Raw genomic sequence first — 16,626 nt, 5'->3', positions numbered from 1 at the left:
CAAAAGTGTATAAGATATCCCAGTTTTCTCATTTCTCACTTTCCGCTTATAATCCATCAATAAAAGTTGTAGGCTCAACCTCCAAAATACTCCTCCCTTACTCCCTCCTCCACATATCCACAGCCACCATCACCTCTGACTAGGGCTAGGTATGCTATGGCCTCCTGACCACTCTCCTACTCCCATATCTGCACGAGCTACAGATCATTCTTATCAACAGAGTGACATTAATGAAATATAAATCAGATCACTTCACTAGTCTGAATAAAACTCTTCCTACTGCACTTAGAATAAATTCCAACTCTTACCATTACCTGTAAAAACATACATAGTCTTGCTCCTTCCTCTTTCTCAAGTTCCAAGGGCAAGCAACAAGGTCTTCTCCATTCCCTTGCTATAACACGTTTGACAGGTGGCACCTTCCCATCCATGGGTGTCATTTCAAATGTCACCTCCTTCCCTGCCATTCATAGCCACCCTCCTCCCTTGACCTAGTCAGACTTGAAGGGAAGGGTAGCCTGGCTATTGCCTTTATGGCCTTTACTTTGTCTGATTGATAATATCTACTTTTTGGTATACAGCCTGGCATCTACTTCTAGGATGCAAGCTCTATGAAGACAGAACCTCGTCTGCTTTGCACGTTGATTTATCTCCCACCACATGGCAATACCAGGCACAGAGCAGGGCTTCAGTGAATATTTAATGGCATTGAATGATCACCAGTTCGGAATACTGGCTGTGTCACTTACTTAACTGGGTTACCTTTATAACACTACTTAATTTCCATTTGCCTCAGTTTTCTCATCTATAAAATTAGGACAAAGCAGAATCTATCTCATTAGGTTGCCGTGAAGGTTAAAATAACATATGTTGGCTGGGCATAGTGGCTCATGCCCGTAATCCCAATATTTTGGGAGGCCGAGGTGGGAGAAACATTTGAGGACAGGAATTCAAGACTAGCTTGAGAAACAAAGCAAGACCCCATCTCTACAAAAAATATAAAATATTAGCTGGGCATGGTATCAAGTGCCTATGGTCCCAGTCACTTGGGAGGTTGAGGTGGGAGGATCCCTTGAGCCCAGGAATTTTAGGCTGCAGTGAGCTATGACTGTACCACCACACTCCAGCCTGGGCAACAGAGGGAGATCCTGTCTCAAATAAATAAATACAGAAAATAAAATAAAATATGTAAAGCACTCAAAAGAGCACTAATTAAGTATTTATTATTGTTATTGAAAAAATAAATGAGCCACCTCATGTGAGCTTTATTATCAAGTAATCACTGTCAAGAAACAAATGAAACTTAAAAGGGCCCTCTGAAGATGACACTTTAACAAACAGAGAAATTCCAAAAAAGAAAAAAAGGCATATCTGATTTTATGGTAAATGGTGGGTGAGTTTTGTGGGTCCCATCAAATTCTTCTCCAGGACTTGCCCCTCTTTCTAAGCATAAGGCTGAAGCTAACTGTGTAAAGAAGAGCACACAGTATAGTATTTGCCTGCAGCTGTGGTCATTTAATCACTCAGTCTCCTTTCATCTATGAAATAGTAAGATGATATATACTGTATTGTAATTACAGCATATTAAAAATAGCTATATAAGAATATCTAAGTCAGATAGTTAGATGAGATGTATACAACTTACATAAAAATACATTGCCTATATGAAGACTAGCAGGAAGTTGAGGTTGACAGCGTTGTCTCTTTATTCCCATTCAATTACTTGGGTCCCCTTTAGGCTAGGTGCTAGGAAAATATCACATGCTGACTATGGATGCTTGCAACACTGAGAATGAAACAGAACCCTGATCTCAAGGAGTCCAGAGCATGGAGGGAAGGCGGCCCTGTAATCCAAGTGAACACTGTCATGATGGCAACCAGGGGACAAGCAAGAGTTCCCGAGGTTGCTGGGACCTGGAACATTACTAACTCCATCTGCAGTGGGTGGGGGGTCTGTTGGGGAGGGCTTCGTGATCTCAGCATCTGTGACCCAGAGACTGGTCTTGTGGTCAGAAACACATCCAGGAGAGCAGGAGAGCTCTGAAACCGATCTAGGGTTTTGGCTGTGTTTGAGGTACACCTAAGCTGGCCCTGAGACATTCAAACCTCAATGAAACTCAACCCGAATGTGCTAGTTTCCAACTTGTAAGCTGACCCTAGGGCCGCCTGTGCTTCTCGGAAGTTCTCTAAATTGAAGATCTAGAGCCAGGATAAACCACTAGGTTTTCTTGGAATGCCCATTACTGCTGCAATCACCTCTTATCTGCCTGCCTACTTCAAAGTATAAAGAAATTTTATACTTTTTGAGGCCCAGTGTAAACCTCCTCTCCTTCAAATTGCTTTCCAGTCCCCTGTCAGTGTTAATCTCCCCCAACTAACCATACCCTGCCTCTGATGTATTCTTTTAAAGTCACAAAATCCATCATATTTTTCTTGCATAATTATTTATCTTGTCATATGTTTCCTACATTTGATAACACACACCGCTGCAATAGAAAAAATAGGAATGTGTTCTTTCTTGGAGGGAGAGGGGAGTTTTCTGCTTTGCTTTCGATGTTTCGCATAGAGTAGACACTCCAGCCACAGTCGCAGACTCATACTCTGAAACAAAGGCCCTAAAAAATGAAATGAATACAGCATTTGAAATGGAACAGGTCTGGTGTTTAGGACAAATGGAAAAAGGAAGCAGAACACAAGAACATCTTTACATTGTGATTTAAGTAATGTAGGGAAAGATTTCCAACCAACTCTGGCACCATAATCTGCCTAAAGTTCTTTCCACTGGGCACTAACCTGACTGGAGACTCATTTGGTTTAATCATCATTCTTTTTGAAAAAGTAAATATCACCTAGTGAGGTGTCAGTCACTCATAGAAGGTATGAAATTATGTTTAAAGACAAGCAGATGCTAAGGAAAACACATGGTAATAGAGAATCAATGAAACATTTGCCCTTTATTAGCTGACTAACCTTAGACACAATCTCCCCCAACTCTTAGACCCTCAGAATATTTGCTCCAAAACAGGGATAATGAAGCTTTCTTTCAGAGAACTGGGGTGAGGATATGGATAAGGTTTATGTGAAAGTGCATGAAGCAGTAGGAGCTCATGTGGTAAGTTCCTACTATTGACATTACAGGAACTCCCTGCAACATGACTAGCTAGTTTATCATTTATTAATTCATTACCTAATACCTATTTATCACATACCTACTGTATGCCAAGTGCTATGGGTACGGTAGTAGACAAGAAAGAATAGTTTCTATTTTCATGATGGGAAAGATGAATATTTAGCAAATCGTAGCAAAATTAAGTAATCACTACCGTGACATGTGAAGAAAGAAAAATAGAGCACCAAAAGAGTGAATAACAGGGAGATCCTTCCCTAATCTTTTGCCTGGTTGGTTAGAAAGGACATCAGGAATGGGAATCCACACACAAAGGAAGGAGAAATTGTGGAATATGATGTTTCCTGGATAATGTTTGTCCAGCCAGAGAACTGCTTAAGATAATAGAGTTTAAGGGCTGTGGGGAGGGCAGAGGTAGCGACTGGGATGGGCATGAGAACAGATAAGGAAAGTCTCTAAATTACAAGTGAAAGATGAGGTATCGCTGCTGAGCATTGTCCCAGCACAGTCCTAAGACTAAAACAAGCAGCTATTAAGGTGCCATCATATCTGAAATGTTAATAAGTAAGATTTTTTTCCTTAAAAGTTCCTCAGTTGTCCCTCCTCTTCTTCTTACCTCCCACACTTTCATCCCAGTCCCTGGGAAGCCTATACTCCTAGGCATAGGAGAAGACTATAACCGAGCAGAAAGCAAAGCACAGAAAAAATTTTCCTGGATAACGTTTCTGAAGATAAAGTCTTTAGGTGCAGAAAGCACTCCTGACATAAGCAAGTGTTTCAGACCAAGGGATACAAGGAATATTGAGCTTCCCAAATCAAGGAGACTGAGGAAGGTAGAGTTCCCCACAATGCCTTTGTCTCAACTCAGATGTACAAAATATCCCCCTGGCTGGAGGAAGGGAGAGAAGAGAGTTGGTGACAAAACAATGAGAGTGAGTCTAGAGGGGGCACTCGTTATGCCCCTAAAATGTGGCCAAGTCCAAGAGAGGTATGAAATCCCCCAAAAATAACGAAGCATTCCTTCCTTATAGAACCTCAAGGAGTTGGCAAAACCGTTGGGGAGGTACTGGCTGAATGGCTGGTTGAGATACACATGGTGAGTCTCACATCCCTGTGAAATGATGTGATAGTTCTTGTGCTCACAGACTCTACATGCAATTAGTCAACAGAGCCAGAGCCAACAGGGCTAGACATAGGCACAAGGCACACCAGGACAGCAAGCCATAGAGGCAAATGACCAAGTCCCAACAGGAGAATAGAGACCTTGAAACTTCCTATTTCAGAGAATTGGGTAGAGGCTATTTAGGAATCATTAGGACATTGAAGACACTGAATTGACTGAGATGAAATAACACTTCTTTCATGAAATGGAGATTTAGAGATAAACAATAGTTGTTACACAAAAATTAAAAGTTGTATGTCTGCATGCCTTAGTTTGTGAACTGAAATTCACACCTACTACACCTATTTCACAACCAGGTCTTAGATGCCAGATTTGCTTTTCCATCACCTGAGCTGTTACCAGACTCCTTTATTTCAACTTAAATTTCTGCACTTCTGGTAAGTTCCAGGATTACTGCAAAAATGCTTTCCAAAGGGAAATCAAATCATTACAGATTTTGCTATTATTATTGTGAACCTATGTGTCCTGCTGTGAAGTGGCCTCCATTTAATAGGCTACAAAAAAAAGATGAAAAGGACAGCAATTATGATCCTCCTCAGATGCAGGAACTGAGCTCAGGCTGCAGCAACTGGAAATCTGTATATATCCTGGTGTTGGCAAAGCTTTTTAGCAGTTCTGCCTGGAGTCTTTCTTTGAAGTGCGTCCAAATGGGACTTTGAATACCAGACACTAGCCACTCCTTGCTCTCTGCTACAGGATTAAGAAACATGGTTTTGTTTGATGGCATGTCATCTAAGGTGGTTTTTACCTTTTAAATAAAAAAGATTACTCAAGCTTCAAAGCTAGTTGTTCCTTGGCAAAGGGTAACACAAATTCTTGGGGGAAGAGAAAAAGGATGAAAATCCTGAGTCTTTTTGGTTCCCTCTGGAGTTCCTTTTTAGGTCACTTTCACCAATTAGCTCCCAAAGATCCTTGCTGACAGCAATTTATAGATGAAAATCCAAACCAAATGAGCCCCAGCTGTGGGACAAAGGCTTCCATGGTAAAGCAGGGAACAGATTAGAAGCTGGCTTAAACACACACACACACACACACACACACACACACACACACACCCCTAACTATGGGAATTCAGCTAAGAAAACTCAAGGAGGTCTGGGCTACAGGGAATAAGTTCTGAGTCACTCCAGCCATTTCCCATCTCTCTGTGTCCTTTTTTTCTTTTTTTTTTTTCTTTTTTTTTTTTTTTAATTCTGTATGGCCTGATCCTTGGGCCCTAACTCAGTATTTCTGCATGCTACATTGAGTCACTTGGCCTTGAAATCTGCGCATGGTTAAGAGTTGAAAATCATTCTAGGATCTGTTCCTACCAACCTCCTGGTATACCATTATTTTGTCTTTACAAATGAAATAAAAATGTCACAGGCAGAATTTGGAAGAAAAATTCAAGTAAATAGAACAATGAACTTCATAAATAGAAAGTACTTTCAGAGTGTGTCCCAGGCAAGGTTATGCACGGTTTGAAAATAACTGAATTTTGAAATAGACAAAATGTTGCACTCTACACGCTTTTTACAATGGTAGCCCCATTGTGACTAGCTTTTCAGTTAGCTTAGGAGAATTGTGTTTTTCATGTGATTTTGCAAAAACTTAATATTCATAGAAATGATACTGTGCTCAGGATACCTGAGATTAGACCAGAGGAACTTCTTTAAATACCAAAGGGACCAAAAGGTCATTGCAGTACCTGCAGAACATTAGAGAAGGGAGGTTTAGAAAAACCACATCAACAAAATGCTTATCTCTTTGCTGTATAAGTTTGCTAGGACTGCTGTAACAAAATGCCACAGACTGACTTAAACAACGCACATTTACTTTCCTACAAGTATGGAGCTAAAAGTCCAAGATCGAGGTGTTGGCTAGTTTGATTTCTCCTGAGGCTTCTCTCCTTGGTTTGCAGGTAGCCACCTTCTCACTGTGTTCTCCCGTGGTCATTCCTGTGTGAGCACACATCCCTGGTGTCTCTAAGTGAGTCTAAACGGTCTCTTCTTACAAGGACACAAGCCATATTAGGTTAAGATCATTTTAAATTACTGTCTCCAAATACAGCCACATCCTGAGGTAAGAGGATGTTAGGAGGTGGCACAACTCAGCCCATAACAGTGTCTTACACCAATATTTAACGCTGCTGAGTATTATAGCCATAATCTACATATTTGGGTCTTAAAAGAAAGTAGGTCACATAGATAACAATACTCAGATAATGAATAATCATAATTTATAATCATGTTATTAAATAAAGATATCGTCCCTGTACATTGCAAAATACGCTCTTGCCACCTGCTCCTCACCCCCCAGAATCTCTATGGTATGGTAAGCTCTGTGGCTGTCAACCAGCAAGCTCTGTTTCCATTTGGTCTAAGAACTGGAAGTAAGGAATGCCTGATACAAGTGGCAAGGGTGCAGTGAAAGGGGGGTGGGGAGCACTCGGAATCCCTGCGGCCCCTCTTTCTCCCCCACAGGTCTCTTCCTAATTGTCTCCACTCCCAAAAAGTAGAGATTTCTAAGTTTGACTTCTAGAAATAGGTGGTGCTCTAATTCTCATACATTCCATCCAATTCAATAGATCAAGAATGCATTAAGCAAATATTTTGGACCAGATACTATGTCAAGCACTGAAGGTGACATGGAACCTGATTTGAATGAGGCTTTGACCTCAAAGAACTCTTTTTCTTGTAGAGGAGAATGATTCCAATAAAGATAGCCAACTATAATATAAAGCAGAACAGAATGAATGTAGGAAGAGTTAGAAACAAATACTTTGTGTAGTAGTACTTCAGTGAAAAACAAGAAACACATACTGCTTGGAATATATAAGAGGAAGAGATCATCTCCAGCTGGGGCTGTCAGAAAAAGCTCCACAGAAAAGCTGGAAGATGGGTTTTGATAAAGATATATGACTATGATAGAGAAGTTGGGAAATAGAGAAAAAAAGGAACATTTCATGAAACAGGAAAAACACGTTGTATGTAGTACAATCAGGAAAATACAGATGCGAACCATATTACACTTGGTTTGAATATCAGTTAGTGATAATGTAGTAGACAATGGGGAGCTATTGAGGTTGTTAGGAAAGGTGTCAGGCTGTCTTCATTTTGTTTTATAGAGATTAATCTAACAGCAATATACGTAATGGGTTGGAAGGGGAGTCTGGAGAAAGGGATACTGGATTAGAAGTGATTGAAGTAGCCAAGAAGAATTAATATAAGGCCAAATTCTTGGCCGCAATGAAAATGGGAAAAGGAAGTTGATTTGAGAGAATCTTTCAGACATTTGGCATTAAACACAAATTGGGCTAGAGTGGCAAAGTCAAGAAAAAGGACATCCTGTATGACAAAATGAACAGAGAATTTTGTAGAAGGAAGAGATGACAAAAAGTGTGGCACATAGTCTTCAAAGATGGCTGTGTTCAGTCATTCTTGCATTGCTGTAAATAAATACCTAAGACTGAGTAATTTATAAAGAAAAGAGATTTTGATTGGCTCACTGTTTTGCAGGCTGTACAGGAAACATGACACTGGCATTTGCTCAAGTAGCTTTTACTCATGGTGGAAGGTAACGTTGAAGCAGGCATGTTACATGGCAAAAACAAGAGCAAGGAAGGCGGGAGATGCCACACAGTTTTAAAGGACCAGAGAGAACTTACTTCCACAAGGACAGCAGCAAGCCATGAGGGGTCTGTCTCCATGACCTAAACACCTCCCACCAGGCCCCATTCCAACACTGGGGATTACAATTCAACATGAGATTTGGTGGGGACATATATTCAAACTATCTCAATGGCCCCAGACAGTCTCTCTTCTCCTGGTACCAGCATGTTACTACTCACCCCAAGAGTTGTGGCATACTTCCCCTCCCCTTGAATGTGGGCTGGCCTCGAGACCTACTTTGGCATGTAGATTGTGCCTGATGTGACATTCTAGACTTCTTAGCACTGTTCTTAAGAGATCTCCTCTTGGACTGAAGGAGGAGATCATCTTAGAGATTTTTCCCAGCTGAGTGAAGACCCTAGATAGGATCAACGGAAGAACTGCCTTGCTGATCCTCACTCAACCCAGAAAATTATGAGAAATAATAAACCATTGTTGTTTTAAGCCACTAAGTTTTGAAGTAGTTTGGCACACAGCCATAGACAATGAAACATGGGGTTAAGCCCATAGGGGATCTGCATTCATCTGCTTGGTCTGTCATAACAAAATACCACAGACTTGTGGCCTAAACAACGGACGTGTATTTTCCCATAGTTCTGAAGGCTGAAAGTCCAAGATCAAGGTGCCAGCATAGTCGAATTCTGGTGGGGCTCTCTTCCTGGTTTGTAGATGACACATTGTCTTTCTGTCCTCACATGACCTTTCCTCTGTGAGCACGAGAGAGAGAGAAAGAGAGAGCTCTCTGGTGTCTCTTCTTATAAGGACACTAAACATATCAGATCCAGACCCTACCCTTATGACATCATTCAACTCAGTTACTTCCTCAGAGATTTCATCTCCAAACACAGTCACACTGGGGGTTAAGGCTTCAACCTATCAACTTGGGGGGACACAAACATTAAGCTCATAATAGAAACCTTCTAAGTAAAAGAGATTTGTTTTTTCTAGAGGCAAGAGCAAATGTAGAGAGTTGAATTAAACTCAAAACCTTGTCAAGGCTTAGAATCACTATACAACCCAGCACAGTGCCTACTACATTGGATGAGTTCAAGAAATCTCATTGAACAAACAGAAAAATGAATTACTTGATAACTTTTAGGTGGAGCCTCGAAGTATAAAGGTTGTTTCAAGGACAGTTTCATGGGTGATACCATGTCTCAGGGAAGAATAAATTGATTATCTGAAATAAGGACAGTTTTATGGGTAATACCATGCCTCAGAGAAGAATAAACTGATTCTCTGAAATAAGCTAGCTGAGAATTCTTAAAGAAGATCACCTACAGGCCGGGCACATTGGCTCATGCCTGTAATCCCCATACTTTGGGAGCCGAGGCAGGTGGATCACGAGATCAGGAGATCGAGACCATCCTGGCCAACATGGTGAAACCCCATCTCTACTAAAAATACAAAAATTAGCCAGGCATGGTGGCATGTGCCTGTAGTCCCAGCTACTCAGTAGCCTGAGGCAGAAGAATTGCTTGAACCCAGGAGGCGGAGGTTGCAGTGAGCCAAGATCGCACCACTGCACTCCAGCGTGGGTGACGGAACAAGACTGACTCAAAAAAAAAAAAAAAAAAAAAAAGGATCACCTACAATTATATATGAGTGGTATATAGAAATACGTATACAAGGTGTTAATGTGGAATACCTGGAGGAGGAGTGGATGGTCAATGTGAGAGGAGAAAGAGGGATGGAGAGGAAAAATAGCCAAACCAAATAGGAAAAGAAAGGTGACACTAAAAACTACATAATAAGTTTTTATATATGCATTTATGGAAAATAATATGTAATTTTTTTCATATTTTTAAATGGCAAGGACCACCCATCCAGAAGGAGTATATGAATGATTTCTTCCAAATATAAGTCACAAAATAAACAGAGGTAAGTTGTCACTGTGATAGAAAAGATCAAATCTTCAAATTGCAGATAATAAGCCCAATCTCAACACAGAATTAATAAAAGATGGTTTCTGAGCTCATACAAAGGGCCCATGGGCTGTGTAATAGAACCATGCCAGACTGGCTTCATTTTCTCTTTATCCCATAGACATAGTATACTTTGGTTTCAGCAAAGCATTTGAAATATTATTCAGTAACAATTTTGTGGGCAAGATTAAGAAATAGCTGGTTTAAATAGATCCTGTTATTGTGGGAAGAAAGATTGGTGGTAGTTTGGCACAGGTGTTGTCCTGGGCCCTGTCCAGGAAATTATTTTGTGAATATCTTAAATATTTTTTTTAATTCTCAGATTTCCAGACAATGAAAAGTCGTGAAGTCTTACTAAAATGCTGAACTGTGATCTTAACAGGTTGGAAGAATGGATCTTCACTGAAAAGCTATAATTTAATAGGAAAAAAATGAAAAAGTCATACACAGGTTAAAATAGTAGCATTGAGCAGATTTTGTTTAAGTATGGTTTGTGTGAAAAAATAAACAAAAGTTACTTTTAGTTTGGCTGACAGAAGGCTCAATATAAGTCATGTGTCATTTAACCCTAGGAAGTTAATAATCTCTTTCACTACATTCCTGGACATGTAGGTTCAGACAAAAGAAAAATAATGGGCCACTGGTTTGACTGCATCTGGAATATCATGTTCAATTTTGAGCAAAGAGGAAAATCAGGTAGTGGAGATGAAGGATGCCACATCATATGTAGAATAGTGAAGAAACTAGAATTTCTATGCTATACAGTAAATTGTAGCTATTCGCTCACCACCACTACTTAATACAAAGTTCTGACATTTTAAGCTTGTTAACGGTCCCCATCTTGAATTATTTGTTGCTTTTCCCCTTCTCCACCTCCCGATCTTCCCAGCTTCTGACCTTATGATACTTTTCTCCCTGGTAATGGTCCCTGGTAATTATTTACTCATTGATTCAATTCACACATATTTATGGATCACCTGCATTCCAGACAAATTTTCTAGGCATTTGAGAATCAGTGAACAGAACAAACAAAAATCTCTGGTATCATGAGGCTCATATTTTAGAAGAAAGTGACAGACAATAAACAGACATTATAAATGTATACATTTCATGGTATGTTAAAGGTTGATAAATGCTGTAGAAGAAAGGAATGAATAGAATATTGCAAAGGGGTTCAAGGGCACTAGGAATAAGGTGGAAGCATTTGCAATTTTATGTGGTTTTGTCAGGGCAGGCCTCATTGAGAAGGTGACATTTGAATTAAGTCTTGAAGGAGGTGAAGGAGTTACTCGCACGGCTACATGGGAGCAAAGCATTTCAGTGCAAAAGTCCTAAGCACTGTGTGACTAAAATGGAGTAAGAAGAAAGGCTATCAGGAAATCAGCTCAGAGAGACAATGGTGCCAGGTAAGAACTTCAGCGTTTACTCTAATTAAGGTGGGAATCCATTGGTGGGTTTTGCTCCTCTCATCCATCAGAGAAGCAACGTGATCTGACTTACATTTCTAAAATAAATCAATTTAGCTTCATTGTGAAGGACAGATTCTAGAGGAGCAAGATGGGAGCCAAGATAACAGTTAGAAGGCAATGGCATTGATCCAAGTGAGCAGCAATGCCACTCACATCAGCACAGTAGCAGTGTAGGAGGTAGAAAGGTAAAGCAAACGAGACTTCCTGAATATTTAGGTGTGAGACTAACCAAGGTTTTTCAACCTGAGCAGCTTGAAGGATGAAGCTGCCATCAAATGAAATAGGTGAGTGTGCAAATAGAACACCTTTGGGGAAGAAGATCAAAAGTTCAGTTTGGGATATATAAAGTTGGAGATGTCTATTAGACCTTCACATGGAAATTTCAAGGAGAGAGTTTACTATATGAGATCTAGACTACAGATATAAATGTGGAAGTCTTTGAATGTAGGTGCCATTTTAAGCCATGAGACTGAATTATAACATCAAAAAAGTAAGTGTAGTAGGTAGGAAAGTGAAGAAGATCAAGGTTGAACTCTGAGGCTCTGACAATAGGAAGTCAGGGAAAATAGAAAGATGCAACAAAGCAGAAAAGGAGAGTCTAACATGTATAAAGAAAAAAAATACTAAGATGCTGTAGTGCCATAGAGACCAAGTGAAGAAAGCATTTTATAGAGAAGGGTGTGATGAACAGTGTCAACTGCTACTGTTAGGTCAGGTCAGATGACCACAGAGAATTGACCATTGGCTTTAGCACTGTGAAAGTCATTACTGTGTTTGATGAGAGCAGTCTAGTGGAACGGTCAGAGACAGAGTCAAATTAGAGGGGATTGAAAAAGGAAAAAAAAAAGGAATTTTAAAATGTTGCTACCAATGCACAACCACTGGTAGAAGTGGGGTCAAGGGAAGATTTTTTTTTTTTAAGATGTGAGCAATAATAGAATGTATGATTGCGGCTAAGAATCAGTAGAGAGCAAAACTTGATAATGTAGGAAAGACAAGAAAAAAAATTGCTGAAGTGATTTTTTGGTAGATAAGAGTTGATGTGATCTAGTGAAAAAGTGGAGAGATTGGTCATAGTGAGGACACAGAAGTTCATCCATGGAAGCAAGTGGGAAGGCAAGCGATGACACTAGAGATGCTGTCTTCGGTTAGATGGGTTGGTGAGTCTGAGAAAGTTCTTTTCCGGTTGCTTTGATTTTTCTTAGATTTGGCACTTGGCTCTGATTCATTCTTAAACCAAGATACTAATTCTCTCCATTGTAATGCTGTCAGTATCACAGGAAAATTGCTTCCTTATCCAGCTAGCCTGATGACCTAAAACCTCCATGCAGAGCCTTTGGCACAGAATCCTTGTCTGGTCTATACCAGCCACCACAGGAGTGACCCATAATGTGTGTACATCCTAGGAAAGAGAAGATACATAAGGAATACCACTAGATATACTTTAGTATTTGAAGCATTAGTATTTATGTAGTTTTAACAAATAGAGTGAATGTAAAAAAAAAAAAAAAAAAAAAAAGCTGTGAGGTTAGAACCCATAGCACCTTCGTTTTCCTTATCCTCATCTTCCTATCCTCACTTTCTCTAGTTTCATTCTAAATATTAGAGTGGTCCACCACTCCACCACCACTCATAGGATGGCTTGCCATATCATTCTGACTATGTCACCAGTGTAGAGAAGCAATGATGATCACTAGTAAGAAAACAAGATTAGAGACTCCACTCTCCTCACAGGACCTACCCTGAGGGGGCTCCTTGGCTGTCTTAACTGAGTCTTGTGAATAATGCAGTTTCTTCAGAAGGTTTTTGTAATATCAATTATGATAGAAGAGTTTGAATCTAGAAAACTGCCTGAAACTAAATCATCTGATTAGCCCTAGTTATTAATTAAAATGCCACAATATTAATAATGGGTCATGGCCTTATCTCTGCTCAAAATGGAATTTAGTTTTCATTGTTCACACATACATCATGGAGCGGCAAAAGAGCTTATTACTAATGTGGTGTAATTAAAAGCAGGCCTACAGGCATCTCAGAAATATCTCCTCCACTTTCCTGAACATGGCACTGTTAATGACAGTTATTTGGGTTAAGTTTTTATGTCTCCAAATGACCTCCATTAACAGAAAAGGCACAACCAAAAAAGAAGCTCATTAAGATGGCCACTCTCAGTAATATATTCCAGCGATTAGCTCATCAAATTAACAGTCTGCCACGAATGTCAACGAATTGCCATGTGACTATGTGACAATGAATACAAAACTTTCAAAGAGATGGAACACGAAAGGTCAGGAACCTGAAGCAAAATGTGGGATGCGCTATAGGGAAGGAGCCTGAGGCACATGAGGATGCTGGGCTCCTAACAAAGGAGGTGAGGTAGAGTGTTGTTATCCAGGACCTGGACACACGAGTCTCCACAATTAAACTCCAACATTCCAATTCACTGTGCGATCAGAAGATGCTTTACTGATGATGATAAGGCAGTTTAGACAGAGGAAATAAAAGATTAGAGAATCAGCCTTCTCTGGTGTACACAGCTAGATCTCCAAATAATTGGCCTTATTTAATCATTTGATAAATGCCTAGAAGAAGACTATGTCCTAAACTCTTAAGTTTGAGAAAAGCCTTAAGATCTTAAGGTAAATGCAAACTGACAGATTGATTAGACAGGGAAATGGAAGAAAATTAAATTCCAGATGAAATCATTCAGGTTAGTACTGTTTTTAGAAGAGGGGCAAGTTACATTCACACAGATGAGTGACATTTTACACTAACATGTTTAATGCTGTCTCTTCCTGGGTAATATCATGTATACCTGTGACTTCTCTTAAGCATTGCCTCTGTAATTCCTGTAGCCACTAGCCAGTTGATGTTGATCTGCTAAGTGAACATTTCTCTAACAAAATGTCCCAGGAGCCTAACATACTAAAGTGTGAAGACAGGGGAGGAAAAATGGGTGGTGTTCTAACTTATTCTTAGGGGATACAGCATTTCACCGATCTTTTTCACCCATGGAACAGCCCTTGACAAAACTTCAAAAGTCACGGGAATGTTTTCTGTGAAGCTAGAAGAGTAGGGCAGGAAATGGACAGGAAGCTCAGCCCTTCAGTTATGATTGTAAACATCATCTGGGTAGATGTCCCTGAAGTATGGAAATGAGAAAGAAAGATTAATAGGTCATGATCTAATCAAGAATATATTTTTATTTAAAAGCATAACTAATAAATAAGCAAAGAATGTAGTAAACTCATTTCAAACTAATAGGCACAGCAAAGACATAAAAATACAGTTCAAAATTATAAACTTTGAAGCATAAGTTAAAGGTTTTTTTACCTCCAAATAATTGCTACTGTTATTCTGGTGTTCATTTTGTATTGAGGAAAACTTTGAACTTATACTCTTATAATGAGTGTTCATAAATTCCTGACCCTATAATTGTGCACTACTTTTTTCTTAACCAAGGCTTAACTGCTTTAGAGTAATATCAATGGGATTTAAGCACCTATTTGCAGTTAACCAAGGAGTAGGCATTAATTTGCCTCCTTTACACTCACGATTACCTCTGCTTCTTACCAGGCAGCCATGGCCTCTCCACTGGAAATGCCTGACATTCCTATTATCAGGTTCATTCTTTGCCCAAACTCTGACTTCCTTTTCTTTGTCCTTCTCTTTCCTTTCCTATCACTCTCCCTAGATAATATTGTCCAAATTGTACTCATATGCAGATGATGCCCAAATATGTAAATCGAGCCAAAATTCCCATTTTCCAGGCCCTCACAGCTAATTGTCTTTGAATATCTCTCTCTACATGGCCCATGTGTATCTCAAGCTCAGTGGCTCTAGAAGGAATGTACCATATCCATTCCAAAATATGTTGTTGTATGATATCATCTTCCAAGATAATCACTTTCAAAATCTTAATGTCATCCTTGAGTCAATTTATCATTGTCCACATCACGTAAATTTTCATGGCCAGTAATTTTTTCTTTCCCAATAGCTCTTGCATAAGCCTCCAAGTTTTTACTTATATGGGCCCTGCCCATATACAGGTTCTCATTTCTCTCACTGGGACTCCATTATCATAGTTTAACTGGTTTCCCTGTTCCCCTGCCTTCTGTATCTGTCCCTTTCCCTCTGCTCTCAGTAGTAATTTCCTTTCTCACTCCTGCGAAACTTTCCACACATAAAATTAAAATCTAACCCAGTATACACTGGCTCCAATCTTTCCTCCTACTACAATTCTACCTCATCCTCATCTGTTGAAATAGCAACCACACCAGTTAGTCAGCATGGACTAAGTTATGCAGTAATAATCATTTCAAAATCTCAGTGGATTTCAGCAAATACTTGTTTCTTAGTTATGATACCAGTTCTCAACTTCATGTTGTCTTCATTTCAGGTCCCAGAGGAAGGAGCCCCTGCCTGGAATCTGATGGTCCTGTGACAGAGAGAAAAAATTGATGGCAAAACTATACAATGGCTCTGTGAGCTTCTACATACGTTTCATTGTAAATGAAACAAATAGCCAAGCAAAACAAATGGCCAAGCCTGGCATTAATGGAGTAGGAAGCCTAATTCCTAGACCTCCAAAACATATCAGCAAGCATTTTGAACAAAGAATACAATCTACCACACCATCATTAAAGGTACACCATAAATCCCACCATGTTTTTGGTGTCTTGACTCTTTTCCTAGACCAAGGTGTCTGCAACTTACTGTAATGGACATTTTAGACTAGATAATTCTTTGTTGTGTGTACTGTTTGTGCATTGCAGGGTGCCTAGCAACATCTCTAACCTCTACCCAATAAATGCCAGTAGGCTCCACACGCACTCACTCAGCCAAACTGGCAATCAAAAATGGCATCAGACCTTGGGAAATGTTTGTTCCCTAGAGGGGCAAAATCACCCCCAGCTGACAACCACTGCTCTGGTCTATGAGTCATTAAAGAACAGGAATGATATCTTAGTCATTGCTGCATCTCCACGGCACTAACCACACTCTAAATGGTATAAACTTAATAACTGTAATATAATAGAATGAAAATTACAAAATAGAATTTTCTATATTCAAAACTTAAGGGCAATATTTGTATCTTGAATCTCTTTTGAGAAAAACATAAACTTCAGAGACGACTAATTAAAATCCTAGCTTCTCCACTGTAAAAATCTGGGAAATTTGTTTATCTTCTCTAAGCCTAAGTTTCTTTGTCTTTGTAACGGAGACAATAGCATCTCCCTTGCAATTTTGTGGTGATAAGCCAACGTGTATT

The 16,626-nt window shown here is 39.6% G+C and overlaps 1 long non-coding RNA gene across 1 annotated transcript; it reads left to right on the top strand.

The window, feature by feature from the left end:
* The first annotated feature begins 9,579 nt into the window (after positions 1 to 9,579).
* LOC140712087 (uncharacterized) lies at positions 9,580 to 16,017 on the top strand. Its single transcript, XR_012093540.1, has 2 exons — positions 9,580 to 11,291; positions 15,754 to 16,017. It is a non-coding gene; the product is annotated as an uncharacterized lncRNA (long non-coding RNA).
* The last annotated feature ends 609 nt before the right edge of the window (positions 16,018 to 16,626 follow it).

This window comes from Chlorocebus sabaeus, chromosome 7, assembly GCF_047675955.1.
Source record: "Chlorocebus sabaeus isolate Y175 chromosome 7, mChlSab1.0.hap1, whole genome shotgun sequence".
NCBI lineage: Eukaryota > Metazoa > Chordata > Mammalia > Primates > Cercopithecidae > Chlorocebus > Chlorocebus sabaeus.
This window is presented reverse-complemented; position numbering and strand designations above follow the sequence as displayed.